Source organism: Sciurus carolinensis, chromosome 5 (assembly GCF_902686445.1).
Source record: "Sciurus carolinensis chromosome 5, mSciCar1.2, whole genome shotgun sequence".
Lineage (NCBI taxonomy): Eukaryota > Metazoa > Chordata > Mammalia > Rodentia > Sciuridae > Sciurus > Sciurus carolinensis.
The window spans coordinates 76,539,195-76,551,598 of NC_062217.1; positions in this window are offsets into that span (position 1 = coordinate 76,539,195).

A 12,404-nucleotide genomic window follows, 5' to 3' on the forward strand; every position below is an offset into this window, starting at 1 on the left:
TCACATGGCTGAGACAGTGTCTTGTATAATCTAACACAGTTATGGGGCAATATTTCAATTCCTTCCCCACTTTATATAAACAAATTACAGGGGAAGAATCCCTTCTGCTTTGCTTTCTTTTATCTTTTAAAAACAAGCTACAACACTCACACTGAAAAGAAATGGTCACCCAAAAGCACACATGTAAGAATCATTGGGGTCACCTTAGAATCAATCCACTAAGTCAATCGAGGAAGTAAAACTGGGAATTCTAGAGTACAGGAAGAAATTTGTAACTGCTAAAATGAACAATGAGTTTATTTGGGGATATAAAGAAATCTATAACATACATAATAGAATACTAAGAATATAATCGACAAAAAACTGAACGAAGACATCAAAGAAAATTAAATACAAAATGTGCCCAAAATATCACTTTTTACAGAAATCAAATTAAAACCTCATTGAAATTTAGTATATGAAGAGAAAAACTAGAATGGTTAAAAAAATTGTTACAGGGATGTATGAAATGATGGAAATGTTCAAACTCAGCTATTGGGAGTACAAATTTGCAGAACTTTGTGGAGTACATAATTAATTATAAAAGCTTTCATATTTCATTATATACGTAAGACTAATTTGTATGTAAACTCACTACGAGTCATGCTGATATTTTAGTCATATTTAGTCTGTCAATACTAAATTGAATAAATATTTTGTATTATAATTATACAATTTAATTTTATATAGCATGGAAAATAATTTATTACAGTTACATGTAGCAACATAGTGTTAACTGAAAATATGCAAAAAACAAAAGAGTAGACACTGAATTATTCCATTCACATAAAGTTCAAAAAGATAAAAATTAAAGTCCGAGTAATTACTATTCAATACTGTTGTTATTTTGAGGGAAAAAAGTACTCAGGCTTTTGTTACTTACATGGTTATTTCATTATTTAGTTTTTGTTACAGATGTTACATAGTTGTATTAATTGTTCAGTAATTCATTGAGATATTTTAATTTATAGATATGTTCATTCTTTATATTTGTTCTATTTCAATAAAGTAAAAGATTTTATAAAAAGTAAGTATAATACAAGAGTGTACCTTCTATGTTATTAAATATTATTTGAAGTTGAATGACTGAAGTATATATTTAAAAATTTTAATGAATGTAATATTTAGTTTTTGACATTTTAAATGTGTTACTAGAGGTAGTATCTGTCTAATTTATAGAAAAAACATTTATCTATTTTTGGTAAATTGGCCTAACACCTAGTTTGCAAAATACTCTGGTGTCTTCTTAAATTATGTAAAAACTACTCATAGTCATGATTTCCAGGAATCCAATGCAATTACCTTAAATATGCCTTGTCAAGTAAATAAATTATAGTTTAAAAAGTTTCCTGAAAACTTAAGTACAGCAAAAATTAATTTTTTGTAGCAAAAAAATATTAAAAAGAAATGAAATTTCTTGGAAATGATGAAGCATGAATAAATATGTGTAATATACATTTCCTCATAAATTAAAATTAATGGTAATTTTAAAATTTAATTTCTATTAATTTAACAATTCATATATTTTGAAAGTATTAGTCCATGGAATTTTAACAGAAAAATTTTAGTAGAAATATGAAAATGTCTTTATATATCTGGTGTCATAACTTCATATAGGTAGTAATAAAATTAATTAATTTTAATACATCATAGTTTCAAGAAAAAATATGAAGAGACTTACTTGTCATGTCCATGCTATGAATTAGAAGCTATTATTGTCCACAATGGATATAGAAATTGAAACTTAGAAAAATAACCTTCCACATGTAACAACTTGGAAATTGATATGCCATTCAATCTTGTGCTTAAAGTATCCAAGTAAATGCCCGCAATGACCAAGTTGCAGAAATTGTCAGTCTCCCACTATATATGAGAAGGTAAGAGAGAAGCATTCTAAGAATTTAAATAACTAGATTTTGCTTTTTACTTATCATTCCTTCTCAATTCCATGAGAAAACCTACATAAAAGGAGGTGGATATTACAGAACTCTTTTCCTCCTCTTTATTCATCTCCTTACCTCAACTCCCCAGGTCCAGGGTCTTAACCATTTAGGAATGAATTTTTCCCACCAGTCAATAAATTTGGGTAAATTTCAATATTCTCTCAGGATGAAAGTCATATTATAGTCTTCCCACAGCAACTGAATTTGGTGCTCATCTACTTAGAATTTGACCTTAAATAACTGGTCACAGAGAAGAAGCTATGATGATTCAGTGAGTCATTTATTACTTTAATGGATTTATTATCACAATAAATATCCCTTTGTAATCATCATAACCAGTATCATTATCACTAATTTGAGGTTATTATTAGGTTTATATGAGCATTGAAAGGAGAGAACTCTGGTATAGTTTTGAGAATATAAGAGGTGCTATAATACAGGTTATATTTCTAATGCGATATAAGAAAAGTAACTGTGAACTTGGCATATAAATGATTAGATAATAAGAGTATATTATACCCCCAAAGTGTTCCTGTTTAAAATAATGTTTTTGAACTCTTGAATAAGAATAAGAAAAAAATGAAGGCATATCTGTCTCCCAAGATCCATATCATGAAACAGTGGGAAAAGCATACATATATTAAGTGATGAGTTCATTGACAGGGAAATTCATAGACACCAAAGATAAATTTTTATGCTCACAAGTTGTCACAAGACTTTTATAACTACAGTTTTTTTAGACAAGAATTTTAGTAATACAGAAATATTCTTGTAATAATTTCATAGAGAAACCAAAAGTTTGTTCCTTGTGCCCAATGCCAATTTAATAATGAGGACACAGTTTTGAGAAAAAGGAAAAAGTCGTTTTATTGTTTTGCTAGCAAAGGAGAAACAGGGAATTCGTGTCTTAGAGGCTGTGATTCTGCCCATCAGGAGGGACAGGGGGATTTAAAAAGAGCTCTTCAAAGGATACATTCAAGGTGAGCCCTGACAGGAGGTCCCAGGACACCCTGATAGTGTGTTAGGATTCTCCTGTTAATTTGGGACATATTCACTTCCCAGATCCTCTGGCAGACATCTCCTCCCTGGGGAGCATAGATAACTCCTGGTAATCTGGTTCCCTGCCTCCAGGTTAGGGAGAGGGAGAGAGAGAAGAGGAAAAGGAAAACATGTCCCCTTTGAAAATAAGCCTCAGATCTATATCCACAAGGTGAAGTGGACTACTGCTATAGTAGTACAGAGGAGAAAGGTGTGAAGCAACAACACTATCAAAAGTTTTAATCAATTCACTTGGCATACATAGAATAGTAAAAAATTGTGAGTTGAAAATGTATTCCAAAATTTATTTAACTAGATAATCAAAGAAAATATATTATTACCTATTGAGATTATAAAGTTGTGTACCCATATAAAATATTGAAGACATTAAGGTTATTATATTAAAAAGATTTTTAATGAGTTTTAGTTCATACTCAAATAGGGTTTGTGAGAAAAAATTCCAATAGCGAAATTGACTAGTCTATTACGCATGTTTCACTTTAATTTTTTGTTTTGATTAAAACTAATTTTAGTTTAGAATCAAACTAAACCCAAATTATCAAATTCTGAATAACCAAATTATCCAGAACTCTTTGATTTGAATTATAGCTGTTCTATTATTAATTTATTTATGGTCTATTTAAGTTATTTGTGTCTATTCTGAAAATTAAGGAAAATTATTTAGTTCTGCTTTTACTATAGATTTCACCAATAAATAAATTAGATGACATATTTTTGTTTTCTTTTGTGGTCTTAGCACTTCAATTAAGAATATTTTCCTTGGGATAGAATTCATTAAAGTCTTAAACTTTCTTTCTATAATGAAAGTACTTTCTTATTTATCCAGCTCATTCCTCAGTCAAATCACTCTGACGACTGGACAGAGAAATGAATAAAATATATGTTCAAGGTAAATAATTCACTGAGCTCTCTGAGTGTGTCAAGACACCATGGCAATGTTTACACTACCCTTGAAGCTGTGGATGTAAAGATGGTTCTTCTACCCTCTTTTCATCCTACTCAGATAATTCTTTTCAACATGTTCTGTCAACAAGTTGACACAAATCAAATGTACAAGGACCTGATATTGCAAAGATCGCATTTAGAAGGAAACTAGAGGTTTTGGTGCTTCAACTGTGAAGCATGGCCTTTACCCTTTTCCAGTAATCTCTGATGGAATTTGGACTTTTAAGAAGCCAAGAACATCTTTACCATCTCTCCCTGGCATTGATTCTGTAGAGTGACTGCCAATGAAGAAACAGCTTCTTTTGGTATATACCTTCATGCTATTTCTTCTACCTTTTAATTCCCCATGATATTACATTGCAGATGACTTGCCAACAGAGTAATGGACCAGATAAAAATATAAGGATAGTACAATCCTCATTAAATCACCATTTTAGAGGAGGGTTTTGCTACCTGGATAATTCCAAGAATCCATTTCAATAAACTTTACACATTTACCTAAATCATGTATGATAATTTAATAGTATTTTTTTTTCTGAAATGCCATGAATAAAATTTACAAGTGAGAATGATCCAAATCCTAAATGAAGAAATAACTCAAATATTCTGAATACATCAATTTCCATAAATATATTTACCAAATGTGAAAGGCTAATTCCATTACACTAGCCTGCTTCAGTGAATAATTTTCAGTATTCCACAATTATGGATATTTTATGTCTCCCATGATGACCTTGTCTTTTCTTTAAGTTCCCACATTCTCAGTACTGTTGCATTGAGGATACCTTTTCAACACATGAATTACAGTGAACACATTATACCATAGCACTATCTCTGAGGTTAAGAGCTAGGTACTGGGAATAGAAAGAATAAAATATTGCTCTCTTTTTCAGTATTTCATACTTATATAAGAGATCATACAGCTAAAGCTCAAATGAGTTTGTAGTAGTTGCCATCAACTTAAATTTATAAATATATCCAACAAGTTGAAATCACATAAATAACAATAAATGTTTTTATTTTATTCTTTTCCATTAATAACAAAATCTGTAGTCTGTGCACTCTGGAATTTCACATTAATAATAGTGTGGAAAGTAATGCATATCCATGAAGTGGCCTCAGGCCTATAATTTACTCTGTTGACAAGCATAGAAACTGGTAACACAGAGTGAATCATACACATTATATTGAATAATGCAGCTGCTTGCTGTTACATGCAATTATCTGCATTCGGTTCCCTCACTTAGAACTATTAAAATACATAGAAATATAAAGTTTTCTTTGATCTTCAAGGTTTATATGTGTAAAACCAATAAACAATAAAATATGTGCAGATGTATATGACTGATTCTGAATCCTGATGTCTTACAAAAGTAAGCACACTCTTTGTCAGATGAGATAAAGTGATAATAAATGCCAAATGCTTTGTGTGAATATATATTACTATTTACCATCAGCTGTGTCAATAATAGTTAGCCAAAACATTCTAATGTCTCCTAAACTTTTGAAGTAGTATGAAGTAAATATTTTATTATTATATCAATTCACTACTACATTTTAGCTTACATTGTGCATTTTTATGTTTTTAAAATATTTTTGTATCTTGGAAAAGGGCCTATGCAGTATATCTATTTCCAACTAAATATTCCCAGGCTCTCTAAACACCCTTTTTTCCCCTTTTTTCATATCCCTCCTCACCATTGGTTTATCCAAAACCGCAAAGGTGTAAGACACACAATAATATTTTTAACTCACGAAAAGGCAATCAATGTTTAGACAAGCAACATTCCACATCTATAACTCCAGAACTTTCTTCTGTGATTCTATAGTTACGATTTTCAAATGAATGCCAAGATATTTATATACTCAGACTTAAAATTTGCCATAAATTTTTTACTAAATTATGCCTTAGTCAATGTAATGCAAAAAAATGAGAGTTTAATTTTACTCCCATATATTTTTTTCTTTGTTAGAATCCTCAATTGTCATGCATTGTAATAACAAGTCTAAACTTCATTTCTGTTTCCCTTTTGTCATATCTTACTCAAACACTTAGTTGACAAGTTAGCTGACTATAAAATTTCAAAATATTTACTCAAATGCCTTCAGTCCTGGTTACATATGTCACTAATGCAAGTCTCAGGCTGACCTGGACCCTTTTGACAATGTTCTATGCTACGCTTTTTTCAGATTAATCTACATCTAGCTTTGATTGACAACTTAATTTTACTCAAACAACAACTAATTGTTTGGAAGCTCAATGTTTTGCATGCTTACTAGTGTTTCTAATAAGACCAACCTCTTTCTTGTTCTTTCTACTAAGAAATAATTGATTTTCTTTCCTATTAGAATTTTTTTCTCTCTATTGATTCTCATAATGGACTGTAGACCATTATATTTGAATCACTTGGGGGCAGGTTTGTTAAAAATAATGATTATTTTCTGACTTGCTTCTCTCTTTCAAAAACTAATTCAGCACAGTGTACATGCACAGGCAAGAGAGTGATAAAATTTAGTTTGTAAAATGAGTGAAAGTAACATCCAACAACAATCTGGATATTGAAAGGATAAGAGAGTAATCTAAGGGTTGAGGATTTGTTAAAAGAAAGGTAATGCTTATTCAAGGAGCTGTCAAGATAACCATTTAAAATTGTAAAAACTCCACTGTTACTCTCAACTTTCTTCCTGCTAAGACATTAGGATTTCGTACTACTTATAAATGTCTCAAATTACTATATTGAAATTGTAATTAAATAATGAGAAATATTTAGTGCATATAAACCATAATATAGATGTAGGTACAATAATTATGACTAAAACAAAATAATGTGATTGAAATCATAGACCCCTAAACAGGGAAATGTTTTGATATTTGAATCAGCCACTTCATAGCCAACTAATCTTGTATGTATTTCTTAAAATATTCATGACTCTGTCTCCTTATCTGTTAATTGGAGTTATGAGCACTCCCATCTCATAAGTGATAAGTAAGGATCAAATGTTCTAGGCAGGTGTTAAAGCACATAGAGCAGAAGCTGGAAAACACCAAGAGCTTTTTAAGCATCTTCAATAACCATTATTTGTGATCTATGTCCAGCCCCATTCTTTTTTGTTTCTGGATTAAATTGAATAATGGAAGAAAATTCTCTTTGTATAATATTTTACAAGTAAAATGGAACATTATCTAACTCTGAATCACCATTCAAACAGTTTGTTAAAAACTCAGTGGAGAAAGTCTTCTTGATGTAATTCAGTAAAGGTTAGAGAGTTATTTTATTCTGGTATACTCTTTCTGTGAGGAACAAAATCTCCTTGGAGAGGACATAGGGCTATTTCACTTTCAGAAACTACTATTCTATAGAGTCACAATGCACAGATTTACAAGTTTAAACAATAAAAAATAATAAGCTAGGAAAATTACTCATTGGGGAAAACTTTCAAAATTTGAGAAATACTGCCTACAAAGCATCGTCATCTTTAAAATGGTTAAGCCCCAGGATTGTGCTCAATGTGATACAATAAAGAAACAATTAAAATCTCCCACTTAGTTCATACCATCTTGCTGAGTGAGTGAATCATGGTTAATTTGCTGCAAACTAGTAAAAGAATGTTCAAATTTCCTTACCTGAAAAGTTTCCTTAAAAGATGTAGCTTTTTATGCTGCAATGGTTAATTATTTGAAAATTTTATATTGAAAGAAATTCAAATTTTCTTTATGGTTTATCAATACTAAGCTATTTAGGGGTATTGAAGCAATCTTCAAAAGAATCTTAAGTTGGAGATTGTTCCTTAAATCTACTGCTGCACAAAGTCACCCCCAAATTTAATGACTTAAAGAAACAATGCTTGTTGGTTTCATGAATATGCAAATTTACAAGAACTCAGCAGGCTTTCCCCATCACTACACAATGCTAAAATAAAGAAATTTCTTTAGGCAAAGTAAAACACAAAGCATTGTCCTCTCCCCTTGATTTGTGTGGTATAAATATGAAGCCAAGGTTATTGCTCTAAAACTTTTAGCTAGGAATTCAGAAATTTTAATACAATGCTGCAGAGAATATTTCTCAAAGATAAAAGGCTCTTTCAAATAGACAAAAGACCCTCTAAGAATCTTAAGGCTATATTTTGCAAATCCTGTGTTTTAAATAATACAGCTTCTTTGGATTTAACTATATTTCCCTGTAGCAGCTTGACAGGATTCTCACTTCAAGAAGATCACTGGAAGTGACTTTTGTCTAATTTTTTCGATTAGTGGTAAGGAAGGACATGAGTAAATTATGAACTAAAGACCAGATCAAACCCATTGATATCTTTGTAAATAAAGATTCATAGACATACTGCTACACAATCATTTGCATACCATTTATGGGTTTTTGCATGCAAACAGAGTTGAATAGCTGTGAGAGAGACCATATGGTTGGACAAACAAAAATAGTATTTTCTGATTATTCGATAGAAAACAAGTTAATTTCCAATATAGAATATTCACTGATGCATAAAGCACCCAATAGCTTTCAAAGAAAATGTATCTGTTGAAGGAGTAAGGACAAGGCAAAATAGAGGATTTCTTATTTCTAATGAACTATATACAAGGAGTACATTTAAAGTAATGAAAGGGCAATTCAGATGATAAAGAAAACTGCAGAAAGTTAAGAATAATCCCAATAGATCTGTACTCTAATCAAATAAAAGTCAGCATGCATTTGACTCTATTTCAGAATTATTATGGTCAGTGACTTTAATGTTCATCCACTATTTTTCCTTTATATTGGGGAGTATCTATAATAGAAATCCTAAAATCAATTCTACTACTGTATGTTGGGTGTTTGTGTATGCATCCATAGATCATATATATATATATATACACATATATATGTATGTATATGTTTATACATACATATGTACACATATATCATATATATGTATATTCATATATATATACACACACATATATCAGATACATATATATAATATGAATGAGAAGAATCATGCTTAAGGAACTATAGTGAAAAACTACCATACTGCACTAAAATGACTCATCCCCACATGGAGTTAATTGAGATAACAAGGTCCTCAAATATGCAAGCTAAGATTTTGAACTCACAGGATAAGGCTTAGATGGGTTTGGGAAGAATGGTGATTATATTTGTGTATAGAAGAAATGTGAATTTTTATGACCAGAGTTAATGGGCAAATTTGATTTTCAAAAATTACTCCAAGAACCTTTCCAAGTGTGCATGATATTCCAGCCCAAGCTATATTTCTGGAGGGAGACTGCTACTGTTTAGGTGTTTGATGTCCCCTAATGATCCATGTGTTAAAGGCAAGGTCCCAAGTGGTGCTATGAGGAGAAAATGGGGCCTGTGTGTTCTTTAGATCATTTGGGGTATGACCTTGAATAGGACTGTAGGACTCTGGTCTACTCCACTTCCTTTTCTTCTCTTGGCCTGTGATATGAGCAGTTCTGCTTTCCTAGATAGTCCTGCAATTATGTGGCACAAATCATAGGGCCACCTAATCGTAGACTGCAACCTCCAGAACCATGAACCAAAATAAGCCTTGTAGAATATGTGAACTCTTGACTCATTTACTTTTTTGTTAAGTGATAATAATCATTATTTTCAGCTGGAACTCATAAAACACTAGCTACAATATAGAAAGCTTTTAACAATTTTTTATATTTTGTTATTGTTGTTCTTATTTCTATAGATACTTGTATTGAAAAAATCATGTTCTACATGCAGTAATAAAATTGATGAGGTTATTTTTAGAATAAAATATTTTAAAAACAATAGCATTGCTACTATAGAATATAACATCTTAAATTAACCATGAGCTAACTTCATTTATATATTCATTAATTTAACCTACTTTGAAGCATAATATATATGTTTACTTAAGTAGTACACTTCTTAATAATCTCTTTGTGTTATGGTCTCTCAGGGATTTTTAAACTCTATGAATCATAAGTAAATATAGGTATACATTTGTATTACACCTTTAGTCAATGCTACAATTTTATCTGCAAACTTGCATTTTCTTATAATATTATCTTAACCTAACTTTTCCTAAATACAATGTTCAAAACAATATTATTCAAAATTTAATAATTATATTATTTATTGAAGTGCTTTTTGTTTATGACCTTATTTTAAAAATCATCATCAGATTTTATACTGTTTCATATGTTTTGTACATCTTATTCCTTATTTTTTGTATCTCTCGTTCTGCCTAAGGTATGGTGAAATAGTGATTTTACAGAATTAGTGCCTTACATAATAAAATCATATTATTCATTCAAGTTACATGACCAATAGGGGTAAAAAGGGTCTTTCTTCTATGTTTGTTCATTTAGAAAATAGTTTAACAGAGAAGTTCTCATATCTAGGTTGATCTTGTGGCAAAGAGAAAATGCTCTGAGAAAACCAACATTGGCTCATAAGAAACACATATTCATGTCTACCCACATTTAATTGACCAAAGCAAGTCATGTGACCATTGATAATTTCAAGAGGAAAATAATGTTCAAGCCTCAAGTGTTAATCTCAATTCATGTAATTTTTCACATTTATATAGTTTATCACTCCTTTCCCTTCTGCACACAAAATACCTGCCACACTTTCTCAAGGGAAACAACACAAAGACATTAAATTTCAGCATAGCCTCAGATTCCACAATTTTGTTTTTACATGTAGATATGTCTGCTCTAATCTATTGCTTATCAAATTAAAAATTATATTCAAAGACAGAATGAATAAAAGAGCAATCATAAAATGATCACCTGCTACTGCCTTTATCTCAACCATCAGTTTCAAATGCCTTTTATAGCATTTTCATCTGTATTTCTGGATGTGACAATGATAACAAAATGAACCTGTATTTGCATCACTCCATGATCAAACCATGTAAGTCATGCCAGAGGCTTATTTGAAAAAGTATTTCTAAAGAAAATGTTACATTAATAGAGATTGCTGTCTTCCTAGACCCCTCACTGTTTCTATCTTGTCATGTGACTTGTCAGCTTGCTGCTTTGTATATCAAAGATAGCATCAGAAACAAATTGTTTCATATTAGAAGTCCTTTTTTGTTTTTTGTGGTACTGGGGATCGAACCTAGGGCTTTGTGCTTGCAAGGCAAGCACTCTACCAACTGAGCTATATCCCCAGTCCCAGAAGTTCTTTTTTACATAACAAATAGGAATAAATATAATTTACATTTTATTCTATAAATATTTTATATTTATTTTCACACTACAAAAAGCATATTACAATACACTCTTCTACTTTTGCTTTCCACAAAATAGGCAACAATACCTGACTGAAGAATAACCATATCAGAAGCCACTTCCTGTCAATTGTCTTTAGAGTCTCAAGTGAAAATTATACATTTTAGGAATAGGGATACAGTAAGATAACGTTTCAAGAACATAAGGCAATATAGTTTCATAGAATGTGCTTGAGAATAAGAGTCAGTCATCCCTAAGTCCTCATTCTAGTATTTGTGAGATATAGGATTGTCTCTCAGTATTCCCCTGTGGTAGTTTTCTCCTTTCAAGAATAGTTACTATCACATATTAGACCTTGTGTGTTAGGGTAAATTTATCAGAAAGAGATGAAATTAAACAAGAAACACTTTATCTTAATTAAAAAAAAAAAAGCATTCTAGCTAATTTGCTGCCTGTAATAAAGTCACCTTATTCTCAATATTCATTTATCCTTCAGAGATGTGCCACTGCCTAGAGGTTGAATATTTCTCTCTTCCTGACAGCATGGATGAATTTCAAAAGTTGGATCTCTAATATTATTAAGAAGGTGATTTTTTTATAAATATGTCAAAATAGACTCTACTCTCAAGTATAACTAAAAAGAACAATTTAAAAAAGAAAAATGTGGTACATATATTAAATTGAATAATATATATTTTTTGAAAAGGTGGGGGCTTGGGTTTTGACTCAGTGGTTAGAGCGCTTGCCTAGCATGTGTAAGGTACTGGGTTTGATCCTCAGCACCACGTATAAATAAATTAAATAAAGGTCAATTCACAATTAAAAAGAATTTTAAAAAGGTGATTCCGACCCAGTATCTTAATCAGGTGATTCCTATAAAATTTTCTGACTCTCCACTTGTCACTCCCATAGAAGTTGCCACTGCTTCTCAAGTTCCTTCTTCAGCTGGAGATCAAAACTCGCAACTACTCCTCAGTTGTTAATAAGTGGGGGAAATCAGAGAGGTCAACTACTGAATAGATGGCATCTCATGGATGTCTCAATGGATGGCCTTAACAACTGCTTAGATTCTGAATTTTATGCTGTTGAGGTCTTGGAAACAACAGATTTAAGGAGATGAACGCACTGTACAGTAGCTGAACCTAATGGCCACTTTCAGGTGTCATGGTTAGAATTCATCCAAACTGCAAAAC